Raw genomic sequence first — 15746 nt, 5'->3', positions numbered from 1 at the left:
ACATCCTTTTACGTGATGTGAAATACACAATAGATCTCAAGGTAAGGTTGAGCAGTGCATTTGACGGGTATCAAGTCAATATGAATAGGCAACATTGATGGAAATCTGAAAAACAATTTAATAACAAGCGATGTTTACTGCCCCACGCGTCTGAGTTGAGACTCTTTACTCCTTGAATGCAAATTATTTTTCTGACGTGTTTTGTCTGAAATTACAATAGCTAGAAATTACAATGTCATTTCATAGTCTTTATGAAATGACATTGAAATCTCTGAAATTAATATATCGCTGATCCAAAATGCTTTGACTGAAATATCCATTTTCCTAAAAGTTAATAAGCGATGGATAAACGATGAATAACATTTATTAAATATTTAATTTCTTTTTTTTATGTTTCTTTATACTTCATGTTTTCTTCTTATATTTAAAATTATTTCATGTCATAAATTTTAAGTAAAAGCTATTAAAAACAGTAATAGTAATTCTTTTGTAAATATCATTTGAAACATCTTCAAAGTTCGATATTGCTTATACCTCTCTTTCAATAATAATATTAAATACTAAGTTGTATTACAAATGCTTTACTAAAGATAACACTTGGATGGGTTATATATCATTGAACTATTTGTGGATATTTCTGAGAAGTGGTTTTATATGGTTATGGCGCTTTATATGGTTATTTTCTATTTTCTTTCATTTCTATATATAGAACAAACAGAGAACGACTGACGCTTGGGAGCTTTTCATGACAGCATGGATTGTGTCGTAATAGCAGTCATTTCTCTTGTGCTTTGTAGGTTATAAAAGAATCATTATTGTAACAATTGGCACCGTTTGGGAAGCTCTCGTTCGGAAAGCGATCTGTTCAGAAAATCAAAGCAGATAGATGTTTATAGCTCATTACTGAAGCTTTATTGTTTGCTTGCTTGTTCAATAGATTGAAAGGGATGATAAGCCATATTTAGATACAGAAGCAGGACCCAGGGTTGTCTTTTGTTTCTGCGTTTATGTAAGGCGTATGTATATGTACAAGCGTTGGGAAGTTCCGATAATCATTGTCCTCAAAATGGGAATCGCATCACATCTCATCTCATCATTATATCATAGAAATTAAAATCAATACATTATCATTAACATTGCTTTAAATTACTAAATAATAATAAATTTTCTTTCGATTGACTTTTTACTGAAAAATGACAAATCTAGGAATCTCCGATTTACCAGTCGATTCAGTTTGTTAAAATTTAGGTCGATTACAGTTGAAATGTGAGTTTTCTTTTGTGCAAGGAGTTTTTTCTAAAACGTTCAGAAATATTTCATGTTCTTTGGAAAAACTGAATATCAAAATTTAGTTTTAAGAAGTTTTTTCTTTCTTTTTTTCGTCTGTTTTTTTTTTCAATTAGAAGGATGAATCTTACTAGGAAAAACTTCAATTTCTGAAAAATAAAAGTGTGTTTTTTACTTGGGGTGGGGAGGGTATTAATTTCTCAGTTATAGATAAATATTCCAATCAAATTCTACAAGAGTATCTTTACGGACAAAAGATTTTATCAATTTTATTTGTAGTTATTCAAGAATTTCCAAATTACAAAATATAAATGTACAGACACATAGTAGAGATTATAAATAAATGTCTTTAACCAATCAATGTTAAAATGTATTTTATTTCGTTAATTTAAAATATATACGGCCACTCAGCTTAATAGTAGTAGATAAAATTCTACTATTGGATCAAGAATGGCTTTTTGTAAGTTCATATATGCGAACCAAAATATTACTATTAAATAGCTTTTTTAACTTTATCATCAAATATGGATGAATTGGAGAAATGTACAGACACATAGTAGATGTTATAAATAAATGTCTTTAACCAATCAATGTTAAAATTTGTTTTATTTCGTTAAATTATATCAGATGTGAAGTTTCTTAAATTAGATGTAATACTTCTTAAATTCATTGTGATCATCATTTGAGTATCATCTACCCTAAAAATTATAAATCTTTAAAAAGAAATAATTCGCTGTGTTTTAATGATTCATTGTGAGTCAAGAGATAGACAATCTTCAATGGTTTGTCAGATGCATACAGAAGAATCATATTTACATAAGAATTTGTGATCGTAAAGCAACGTGGAATAAATGGAGAAGTTGCTGTCACAAAGCAATAACGAAAAGAACCGAGATGTAGATAAAATTTACACAAGAGGAAGAAAAATACAGAAATAAGGATTCCAGTATAACAAAGTAATAAAATTATTACGAAATTGCAAATAACACAAATAAAGAGAATACAATAGTTGCACTTTAAAGTAAAACGTTCAAAATCTTCTCACTTATTGTAATGGAAGCTTTATAGCTTCATTAAATGGACTGTTTGCTTGCAGAGTCGCCAGGTTGTTCATAGATCTAATTAACCACTACACTGGCTTTTGTTCGCAATCGATTGTCGCTGGTGTTTTGTTACACATGTACTTTCACAGAGACTGGGGACAGTCATTCTGACCTATCAAACTCACTGGGCCATAACTGTGAACCTTTATTTCAGGAATGCAAGAATTATAAATTATTATTAGAAGAATTATTTATTGTGCCATGGCATCAACAACACACAGTATAACTTGCGTTCGTATGTTCGAGCATGTATTAATATGTTCTTGTGAAACAGTATTGCGTGCTCTGTACATTAATTGATGTCTTGCTTTTATTCTTTATTATTATTATTTTCCTTAATGAACTATATTAATTACTCCTTGAACAGTCTGCCATTACTATCAAATATTTCTGTGTAAATATAATTCGTCTGTACTATCTTATCCAACTTTAAAATTTGTCAAATAATTTTTACTCACTCTGAATAATAAGTGTACAATACGCAATTTACGCGACGCCTTTTTAGAAATATTTTTTAACTGAATACAATGTAAATAAAATTAAAATGGGGATTGTTATGGGAATAACCGTATATCGAATACTTTATCAGAATAATATAATTATATCGTATGATTTAGGTTTATATTAAAGTTAAATGTTATAAACTTTAAAACGTAGCTGGAATAATAAAATCTTATCTCAAAAGCATGTTCATGTTTAACATGTGCCTTTACGCTATTAAATAGTAAAGAAATGTCAAATATACTTAAATCACCCTTTTGTTTACTTAGCGAAGCATCGAAAGCTTTTATTTAAAATCGCATGATTTGTTATTACTTAAAAGAGCATACAACAGCGCTTCAGGCGATACTTTAAACTTTTAAAAGGAATTCTTATCGAAAATGCTTTGCATTTTATGAGGGCTACTTTAATTTTTTCCCAATAGTTTTCGCGTATAAATGTATTAGAAAACGACCAAAGTGCTTTGAATGAATGGAATTTTAGCAATGAATTTTCAATAAATGGATCTGTTTTTAACCACTATGAAAAATCATATAAAAGCAAGTAAAATGGTTAAAGAGATAAAAATTTCCTTCTAAAATTATCATTTACTTTCTGTTAAAGTTTTAGAACTGGATAACAAAAGTTAGCAGTTAGAATAAGTAAATAATATTAGAGAAATTAAAACGTATCTAATAAATTGATCATTATTTTACTATCGAAATAGTATTATTATGGTATTTTTCTCTGGTTAATCTAGCTTTCATAATGCAAATCGTCTAAGAATCATATGAAAAATTTTCCTGGATATCTTAGCTCAATATGTCATGCTTTAATGCTTGGAATATTTTTATGCTGTTGCTGGTATGGTAGCATGATTTTTATTCATGCTACAAAAGTTAGCATTATTTTAACATGAAATCATTTATATCATACACGGTCATATATGAATTATACTAAAATTTTCTAAAACAATTTATTACAACTATTATTGACGAATTATGATTGAAATTATCACAATTGTTATTGACGTTATCACAAATGATCATAATGGATCAATCAAGCAAGCCAATTAATATAAAATTTAAAATGGAAAATACAAAAATGCCAAATTTCTCAAATAAAAAAAATAAAAGATAAGCAAACATTTCACAATATGTTTATTTGGAAATATGAAAATATTATATATCTAAAAGGGAAAAAAATAGCACAAGGAAATCACATAATGAAATGAAATGAAATAATAATAAGATAAATTATTCAGTTTCTTAAATCAAATTAAAAGCTACGTATTTCTTTTCTGAAACTTTAAAGAATCACCACAGTTTAGAAAATAACACATTCGGTGTTTTTTAAGAAAATAAATATAAAACTAATCACCAATAAAAGGATAATATTCAAATACATTGTCAGAATTATGGGTGTACCCTGAAATCAATTTTCCAAAGATAATTGTTTTATATGATAAAAAGTTCCGTTATTAAAGTTCAACTTAGGGCTCTTAACTAAAAAGTCATCGATTAGCTCAGCAATATAAAAATAATTATTGAGCGTCAAAATTATTAATAGTTTACTCAGCATTTAAAGATATTAACAAAATTTTGTAGGATACCAGATGCAAATAAAATACTATTTTATTCCAGTAGATGCATATCAATTATTTTTTTATTCTTGATTAAAAATGAGAAAACTATTTTCTAGTTTATCATATAATAATTCGAAATTTACACACATCTCCAGAATATTAGTGTTTCAAAATAAAATAGTTGAAACTGTGATTAAAGTCTGTAAATGTAGGTGGATAGGACATTACATTTAAATAATAGAAAAAAATTAATTGAATAATAAACGAAAATTTACATTTGCTTTAATGAAATTACAATATTAGATCGAAATTCCCACTTCGTTTTAGTTACTGAAAAGCTGTAATCTCATTAAGTTTTATTCGTGGTACATTTTAACTGCATAATACCATCGAGAAGTTATTTTTAAGACTTTTTCCTTTATTAACTTTATGGTTTTTCTGCTTGCATAATTATCTCTATTTTATAAACATTACTTGGTTAATAAATTTAACACTTACTAACAAACTAAGAAGTATTTTAAAAGTTTCGGATTTAAACCCCAAAAGAATGCAGTCTAGCTTTTTTTTGTGCATTTTTAACTCAACAATAAACGTGATTTCGTTATAAAGTAACTAAGACTTGCTTTTTGTTCCTTCTCTAAGGTAGAGCAATTTTCTAAAATGGTTGCAACCAGTTAAATGATTTATGAGAAAATAATTAGAAAAAAATATAAAATTTATGACGAAAAAAAATATGCATAATGAAATCTTTTTTCAGCGTGAAGTAGTGCTTAATATCGCATTTTGGTGCAAATTACTTGATTGAATTACTTCGGAAGCTTTTTTTTTACTTCTTCTTTAGTTCTCATTAAGGATTACCAACCAATCAGTTCGTAATTCGTCCAACACTCTGTTGAAACTATTTTTTTCCCTAGAAAAGTCCCTAAAAAATAACAAGTTCTTCAATGCAAGTAAGTTAAGACCGGGGCGAATAAATCCCAGTTGTGGAAGTAGTTCGTTCGCTTAACAATATTAAATAATCTTTTATTTTGCCACGTATTAACGCTGCAATCTTTTTAATTTGAGCAACACCATAAGTTTAACAATTTTTTTTTCTACTCTCTGTCAACGTTTGAGCACGTACTTTAGAAGAAAACTTCAAGTCAAGTGGAAAATGACAGGAATAATTGTTCTCCTTCCACTGGTGAGGTACACTCAGTCTAAAATTATGTGCCTTTTGTGCATACATATTAAAAATATTTCCATTTTTTAACTACAACCTCTTCTACTAAACTCGCCATTTTTTTTATCTCTTTTCTCCAAACGTAAAATTGTTTATTATGTAACGGGAAAATGTGAAAATGTGACGTATAATAATTAGGATACATCATCGTAGGCAGCTGGAAAAGTAGACTGTTAATGTTATTTTAAATGCGATAAAGAGTCTAAAATGCTGGAAAAAAAATTAACCGATGTTCTCCCCGATTTCCAACGTTTGGTGTTTTGGTGCGTGAGTTAATTATGTTTCACATTTCTCTAAAAATGTTAGCCGCTTTTTGATTACATGTCCTTATTTTACATTTAATGAAAAGTTTCTTTCACTTTGTTAGTAATATAATGGGCGCCCAATTTTCAAACTTTATTTCTGTCTTTTCTGGTTCGTGCGTGAAATTATATTACTTGAGATGTGATTAAACGGCTGTTCAAATTGTTAAAGTAGTTTGCTTCGTTTTTGTTTGTATTTTTAATAAAACAAAATGAGAAAATTTAAATATTAGATTCTACGTTCCGTAAATAATCTTCGTTTTTCAGTGACTCTGGGCAAATTAGAGATACCAACAAAATTTATAAATTTTTAATAGCATGAATTATGCAGTTTTTCATTATTCAGTTCTCTTTTCCTCTTTCATTGGCGTCAGAGTGAAAAATTTAATTCTTGTAGATTAAAAAACGGATAAAACTCAAATAGAAGCAAAAGAACTTAATATTCGCTATGATAAAGCAATAATATTTGCGAAATGTATATGATACTCAGAGGAACAAAAATTAAATTTAATCTCAATGCTTTCAAAAAATAACAGATAACTAATGTTATTTTAATTTTTAATGCTAACATATTAAATTGGATCGCATTTTTATATAATGCACAAGAGCAAAATTCTGGCAAAAATAAATTAATGATATTCACAAAATGTAATTAATGCTTTTAGAAACTAGAGTTAATTTAAATTTATTATCAGTGGCAATAAAAAAATGCTGTATAATTAATGTCATTTTAATTTTTACTAACTTTTTAACTTTTATAAAATGATGGTTTTATTGTTTACAAGTCTTTAAGAAACAATAAAATATATAATGTAATTTCATTTTTTTAGCTCGATTAATATAGAAATTTGCTTAGAAATACATTTGAAAACAATTTCCATAGAGTTTCATAGTAGCCAAAGCTACTTTGAAAAGTCATTAAAAAATTGTTATTTTTCCGTTCAATATTTACCATTGGTGTAATGTTGCAACATAAATTATTGATTCCTGTGTAATAGAAAATTTCTTCAAATAGCTTACCCAATATAATTTTATCTTTTATAATAACAATTAGTAGCTTCTTTTATTTCCGCCACAAAATAGATGAAATCATTGCTAGGATATTTTTCCGTTTTTTGTCAAACAAAAAGTTAATATCATTTGAATTCCAAAATTATTTTTTTTATTCTCCAATGTAGCAATCAGCAATTAATACGCAAATTTCCAATTTCTTTCTTTCATAGTAGAAGCAGAAAAAAAAATTGAAAACTTTTTTTATGACTAATAGTATACAATCACATGCGATACTGTGACAGTAATATTTTTCGGAGAGGGAGCAATTTTAATTGTAATTTAATTGTAGCCTTGTAAATTTAGATAATTGCTCTCAAAAAAAGACTACAGCGTTGTCTAAAATCTGCTATGTATTTGTTTTTCTGACAATCTACAACAATCTTACGATAAAATACATTAACCTAATATTTTTATCGGTAAAATATCGTAATTCATTATTCTTAAGAAAGGAGTTATAAATTATCGTTAGCTACAGAATATGCTATTGAAGAAAATATTTTGATACAAGTTTTAAAATGATACATAAACATTGTTTAAACCTCAGAATTGTTTTTGGTTGCTAAACTGTAGTAATCTAAACCTAGAGCAGAATTTTTCAATTTCATTTTTCAGTAGGGCAGCCGGGAAAAAAAACGTATGACTAACATAAAAATTCTTTTAAATTCAGATAGTTGCTCCCATGAAAAGGCAATGGCTCTTTCTAAAAGCTAGTATGTTTTTGTTTTTGTAATAATATATCTAAATTCGATTTGGAAAGAATGCTTTCTAGCCGCTATTTTTTTGCCGTTTAGAGTCAACGGCTCTTTCCTTTCTTACATGACGACATAAAAAAAGTGAAAAGATTTAGATTTCCTTTCTTTCTTTTTTTTTTTTTTGTTACAGAGAACTTATGTCTAGAAACGCCTACGTGATGATACTCTTTATACCTGAAACCGTAACTTAAATCCGATCACGATTCCGTAAAGATTTTGCTAAAGCAGAAGAAGAAAATTATCGCTCCCGTTACCCTATCTTTACTTTCTTCCTCCACACCCCAAAGGTTACCAGCGAGAAAAGATTTGGCATTGCGTTCGTTCAGACAATAATTGTAGAGCCCCCCTGGCAGTAAAACTGACCTGAGGAAATACTGGTTTGTCCAAATCTAACTGCTATTTGGACCCATTACTGCATTGTGGGTGAGGTGGCAAGGGAAATTCCATATTTCCAGTTTTCCCCTTTCTTTCTTTTCTTTTGTCTTTTTCCTAAGGTAAAGCGATAAAAGCGCTTAATTCAAGTTGGCGCTGCTTCTGCTGGAATGCGATTAAAGAACTTGAATAAAATTTGCGGCTTCCACTAGTGCTTAAACCTAGTTAGAAATAAAGAAGCTTAGGAAACGGTGTTTATTGTTTTTCTTTCAGAGGAAGCGAATTTCAAAGATTAGAAAATAAACAATATGAGTTAACTTACAGAATTTATTATTGAAAATTGTAAATATATTATTAACTGCAACGTTTAGGAAACATAAATCTTAATTATCTAAATTTTGCTTCACGTAGATGTATGTAATTTATAAAATTCGATAATAACCATGTTTATAAATTCATAAGAATTGAGTAATAAAAATATATTATAATTACATATATTTTATAGCGTATAGGATGTGTATAAATTTTTCTGCCTAATTTTCTCCATTTTTAAAAAAAAATAATTCTATTACCAGATGGCATATAAAAATAGATATGCATTTAAAACAGAAAGAGAGAGTGATATAACAGCATCAAATAATTACTTACAGAAACTGATAATATTTTTCATCCTTGGTTATTTCTTTTCGTCAGGCTATCCTGATTGATTACAGCAAAATCAGAGCAAGTCTTCCTAATATCTTTCATTTGAACTTACATTTTCTATTATAATATTTTCCTTAAGAGATTTTATCGTGTATTTATTTTAATTAGTTTATGAACAAACATAATAAATTTTGCTTAAGGATTGTATATTCAGACATGAAAAGGTATGTTAGCTTACATATATGTGCATGTGTATGTGTATTAATAACATAAATATAACATATAATGTAGTTATTTGTTTAAATAAATGTGAAATTAATCAGCAAATGTGTTTAAAGCATGTTTATCTAAATAGAATTATGTAAATGAGAAAAATGCATACGGAAAATTATTCAATGGCATAGAATGACTACGCAGTGACTTATTCCTACTATAGTAGACACATATGCCAATATACATTTTAAAACAAACAATTACTTTGCTCAAAATGTAATAATAACTTTATTCATTAAAGAATTGCAGTTACTTAGAATTACTGATAACAGTTGCTTATTTTTCGGTTCGTATTTTGACTTAATCGAGTCGTTTCTGAGTTTTCTAACATTTAATGAAATATTTCCTAAATTCTATTCGGAGGAATGTTTCAACGTCTTTTTTATTCCTAGATCAATATTTTATTTCCATATTCTGTGTATGTATACATATAACTCAACAAAATTTCTTTTATTCTCAGAAAAAAAAATTAAATTAATTTCACTATAAGAAAAAGAAATTAATGCAAATTATAGTGTAGAATAGAAAAACAAATTAACAGATTTTGTAGTTTTTTAAAATTTTATTTGTTATCTTTTTTAACTAGTTTAGTTTATTAGTTTTTGATTTTAGTTTATTTCTCTTGTTCTTCATTTCTACAGAGTTGTAATTTTTTTTGAAATTCAAAGCATAGTTAAAGATATCTGTAAAAAAGTTTAAAGTAATTTTAAACTGTCTTTTATACTCACATTTAATTTAATTAATTATAATATAATAACTACTAGGCATTTAATTAACTATATACTGTCTATATATAAAATAACATTACAAAAAATGTATTCTTCGCTGTCACCCAAAATAAAACATTAAATAATATCTTCAATGGAAAATGCCCAAAGCAAAGTAACTTCCTTTTCTGAACAATCAAAGTATCAAAACATATATATTTGTAATATTTGTTAATGATATTTTTAATGAAAAAAATTTACAAAAGAGGGAATAAAATAGTAATGGTCCACTTAGTTTTCTGCTTCAATGCTTTTCTTTCATAGTTTAACATTTACAGCAAAAAGCGTCTTGCTATCTTTTAGAAACTTCGCGATAAAATGAATTTCGGATATTTTTGCATCTACTATCGGTTTTCTTTTCATTCCTTTTATTATTGCAGACAACGATAATAAAAAAATGCTTCATTGGAGATAGCAATCAAAACAAGGTAGCCGCCAGCTGCAAATAACGAAAGCATCAGAGCAGATGCTCATATTTGTTCCTCAAAACAAGAAACGACTTTGCAATAAGAAGATTCGTTTTATAACCTCCTGTTCTCACAACTTCCAGTGTATTCTTTATTCCCAGATTCCTATATATATTTATCAGAAAGCTGCATAAAAATTCTTATAACGGAAGTAATAACGCCATATCATGGCTCCGTACTCCAATGCAACCCATGGGCGTTACATTAAAGCAACGAGCACATATTTTTCACCTATCTGGGCTGATCAAAACAACTGCGTGTCTTGTATAGATCGTATCTCATATAAGCGTCAGTTATGCAGAAAGGGATTGACGAAGAAGACGAAACATTATTTTTCTCGCCGTTCTGTAAAATAATTTTTCTCTGGATATAATGCACATTCTGTATATCCGTTGTGATGAAGCTTTTAAATGTTTTTAAACAAATCGTTCTTTGAGGATAAAAGTTTCGACGGATTCTTTCCATATCATACAAGCCTCTTTTCTGCACCAGATGGTACTTTCCATCCATCAAATCTTAAAGCCATACCATTTCGGATGTTCGTAAATTTATATCTCGTTTTCCAGTTTATAAAATATGACATTTATCATTAGAAATTTGTATTTATCTGGTATTGACTTACTTGCGTGATACTGGAGATTTCTGATTTTGTACGTTTTAAATTTATTTCATACATCAAATAGATTGATTTCTAAGATACCGTCTTTGGTTTCCTTTTTGGTTCAATAATATCGTTAATTTCTTTCAATTTCTTCACGGCATTTTCAATCGACAGTTTAATAATGAAATAAATAAAGAAATTAATGAATTAAATATAATAATAAATAATTCCATGTATAAAGCATTAGATTCAAAACATATGTTGCGGTTAGTTGCAAAATAGCTAACTTAGATAAATTTGTCTTGTTTGTGTGTGTCACTTTCTTCTCGTGTATGAAATGCGGGATAATATGGTCTATACATTTAGCTGCAGAGAAAAAAATAATCTGATTTTATTCTCTTTATGCGTCTGTCTAAAATATTAAAAAATATCCATGTAAATAACCTAACTCTATGAAAATGCCTTTCGAATTGTTTTTATCTTTTTTTCAATTTTCAAAGAAAACTTTAAGGAATTTTTATCTTCAACTTTTTATAAATTTAAATCTTTTAATCCCCAAAATATATATTTAAAATGTCAAAATTCTGAGTATACATATATACGATAAAACTGATGAAATATACGATAAAAATGATTTATAAGTCTATTGTTGGAATCCTATGATTTTAATATCTTAGCATTTATGTTAAGATTTATTCATAATATAATCCATGTATATAACAGTTTTTTTTATATCGGAGTCAATAAATCGATTACAAGCATTTGTATTCATTTTTATTTGCTGGATATAATAGACAACTTATAATAATATATTAACTGTGAGAGTTAGTCGGCGAATTGTGAGATATCGTTCTATGCGGTTAGAACTGTACGTAGTTTACATACTAATTAATGCTAATTATGTTTGTATCATACATCATGTTACATTTATAGTTCTAGTGCCATGTGGTTTATGTGACATGCATAATAAAGTCAATTTGGATCGTCGTATAATCATATGATTCTGCAAATAACTCTCTATTTACACTGGATTATATACTATATTGAATCGTAAATCATTTAAATAGACTGCTGCGACTATTAGAGGTTAATACATATTGAAAACATCAGGTTCCTGATGAATTTATAATTAGAAACTTAAAAGAAAGTCCATTTTTTAATGAGGAATCGAAGTTTTTAAGTCATTACACTATAGTTAAACCAGTATTTATAAGGATAATTATTAAAAAGGACATTTAAAGAAGCTATTAAGAAAAAGCATTTTTTTTTTGTGCATTAAATCCTGGTTTGGTTAGAATTTCAGTATAAATTTGAATGTTTAAAGTAAAATAAATAAATAGTAAATAAATAAATAATAAAACAATTAAATAAATTAAAGGAAAATGCTTAAAAGTGAATACGAATTTTCAGAATATTTTTAGAAAGCTATGTATTCCTTACAATATTTTTATTTCAGATAGTTGTTTACGGGTAGTTAAAATTAAAGTAAAATTTTAAAGAAATTATCTTAAAATATTTTTATGCTTTTTATTAATTGGTCTAATTAAATAGTTTTTATTATGAATCCTATCATACTTCTTTAGCATTGCCAAAATTTTACGTTGGATATAAATTCTCGATTAGAAATGTCGAATTAAATTTGCCGTTTATGATTTTCAAAGATTATTTCAAAATTCACCTTTTGTTTTTCTCATTCGGCTTCAAATTTCAAAAAAATTAATATTTCAACATCTTCTTTCTTATTTAATAATACTGTTTCATCTTTAAAAAAAATATCAATTATATTTCAGATAGTAATTTTTCTTGCTAAAGTCTGAATGTTATTTCAATGAACAGTGCAATTTATCTCAAAGAATGATTTAAATTTCATTTTAGATGTAAACTACATAAATTATCATATAGCAATGCTAATTAGCATCATTGTTTGATGTTTATTAATTGGTTCATTGTAAACATCATCATTGGTGTGGAATGCTTCAATACTGAACTCATATTTTGCTCATTCACTTTCTAATTTCACGAAATTTTTAATGTTACTATTAATTTATTTATTTAATATGAAATTTTGAGAAATATATTCAGAATATTTCAAAATAGCCGTTCTCAATCATTTCTATTCTAGTTTCAAAATTCCTCATTATTGCAATTCGTCTCATTTCAGGAAATATTTTTATTTTATTCTTTATTTATTTAATTTATATAATTCAGAATCGAACCTCACACAAAGATTCAATTAATATATTTTATTTCAACTTTTCGTGGCTACAGCTAAATAAGGAATGCTGATAACACATTTTGCTTGGTACTATTCAGTGTAACAATCCGTATAACAAGTGCTCTTTTATTTATTTTTTGTACGGATATTGTTTATCGTAGCTGATGAGAGCGAATTTCGGAGGTAACGACTCACGGTTGCGGAATCTGTTACCCGTTGCTTGCTTTTCCATTATCATCTCGCCTTGCTTTACTGATGGGTTCGGTAGGGGCGATCTGTTACGCTTTTGTTCGGCTATTTGCCGACTGCGTACAGGTACGATGAATAGCTGAAGATATTTTGCTGTCAAACTGGAACTTTTTCGATAGAAAAACTAAAGTTCTTTGTAGCAGCCGCGAAAGAAATTGTTTAAAGATTTTTACCTTTTGCAGTTATGAATGCCAGTGTGCATTAAGAATGTTTTGAATCTGATATAATCTGTCTGGAAATACACCAAATCCTAATGAATGTAAAAATAATAAATAAACTATTAATAGTATTTATTGATGATAATAAATATTTATGCATTTAAAAGTTCAAACGATTTTTTATACGAATAAAAAAATATAGAAGGTTTCCGCTGAAATTGTGTCTTTTGAAGTTGTTACAAACCTGTACCATTTCAGAAATAAGTAACTAAATCGTGAAATCAAAGATTTTTTATTTAACCTCTATTTTTTTGCAATTTTTTCGCCTATATAAATATTTTTTTCCAATAATATCACCGAACTATTCATTTTGAAGAATACTTGATACTTTTGAGAAAGAAATGCAAACGATATTTATCTTTTAGAAACATAATTAATTTCTAATTTTTAGACTGTTTTGATAGAAAAATTTTGTGAAATAAGTGTATTAAGAATTATTTTTCTTCAACCAGTTTCTTTACTTAATTAAAGTTGTATTTTTTTAATCAATTTTAGCTAGGTACAAAGACCATTTATATAGTTAACATTTTGCATTTACGAATATATTTACTCTAATTTTTTACTTAGTTTTTTTTCTATCCAATGAATACATAGACTTTAATTTCAGTTAATCAAATTCTGAACTTTCATACATGAAATACATGTAATATAATATGAGAGCCCTAAAAGTTTATTCCGTTTAATTTTGAATTTCATGAGATAGACACACAAAAAAAATTATAATTAGAATGTAAAAAATACGAGGAAAGTATGCAAAATATTATTTTTGTGATTGCTGAAATTGTAAATTAAAGAGGGAGAAGTAGTAGCTTCGATTAAACATGAAATTTTATTCGAAGGTTAATCAAAGATTAATTTAATTTCCTTCATAATTAACTGGAAAGAAGTCTTGGAAATGTTGCATGGTGCTTCAAAATTAAAAATTGCTTTAAAAAATTCATTTCATTAATTTGGTAACCATTCGAAACAAGAAAGTATTTATATTATAAAAGATTTTAAAGTAATTTTTTTAATAACAGATATTGCATAATACTGCATTGTTAAATTACGAATTTATATACCACTTAATTTTTCGTATGCGAAATATACAACGGAAAAATATTGTAATGGTCGAAAAAACTTCAAACTCGAGAGATTTTGAAGAATATCCACGTTTCAAACCTCCTCCCGACCGAAACACGCATGTGTGTAATTACGGAGGGCAATAGCAACTGAAAAATGCATTGAGCTAAATGATGTGATATGATATATAGTTTTAACATCAAATTTGTAGATTTCTATCTATCTGGCTGTCCGATTACAAGTGACTAGGGTTCAAGTGACAAGTGATAGGGTTCATGAAATATTAATAAAAAATATTTCCTTCTACATTAAAAGCTATATTTTTTATTATTTTTGGAGACGAAAAACAGACAGAACGTTTTAATATTACTATCGTATGTAACCTGTTTTTTTATTTTCACTTTGTTCTGATATTTTAGATAAAAATTTCTGGTCTGAAATGCAAAATGTTTATTAGCGTAACCTCAAATCATGATGATAATTTTTAATTCTATCCTATCTATATATTTATACTTTTTTGTTAACATTCAAATTACAACTAAATCTGAATTTAACAAGTAGGATTTCAATTCATTGAATCAACTAACAACAATCCAATTTGTTACATGCTTTTGTTTTTTCATATTTAATAACTTATTGTTAAAAATTATCTGTTACTCTAGGAGAATTTGAAAAAATTCACTTTTTATTTATGTTACTTCAATTAATAAATGAAATAGTCATTAGTTCTGTATTGTTTCTCTAGGCTTCTAACATTTGCAAATAAACTTTCATTTTTAATTATTTCTAAAATTAAACTGTTATTTGTTAACGTCGTACTATTTTTATAATTAAAAAATCACATCTTGTTTATATTTTCTTGAAAATTCATTGAATTTCATAAGAATCCAGTTTTGTTTCTAAGCGACCCTATTTAAATAAAACAATTAATTAATTGAATTGAATTTCAAAACTAGTTTTTGTTGAATTACTGAATTAAATTATTTTTTTAATTAAATAACAAAGTTGCAAATTATTATTTATTACTTTTATTAAAATTTGAAATCTTTAAATAAAATACATTGTTAAGATTTTATATGATACGAAGTATATA

At 27.0% G+C, this 15746-nt stretch overlaps 1 protein-coding gene across 8 annotated transcripts in view; it reads left to right on the top strand.

Annotated features, from left to right (window-relative positions):
* Positions 1-15746, top strand: part of LOC129960317 (CUGBP Elav-like family member 1) — a 1029875-nt gene that overhangs the window by 837873 nt on the left and 176256 nt on the right. The window lies entirely within an intron of this gene.

Source organism: Argiope bruennichi, chromosome X2 (genome assembly GCF_947563725.1).
Source record: "Argiope bruennichi chromosome X2, qqArgBrue1.1, whole genome shotgun sequence".
In the NCBI taxonomy this organism is placed as follows: Eukaryota; Metazoa; Arthropoda; class Arachnida; order Araneae; family Araneidae; genus Argiope; species Argiope bruennichi.
Note: the sequence above shows the minus strand (reverse complement) of the source record. Positions and strands in the feature narration are given on the sequence as shown.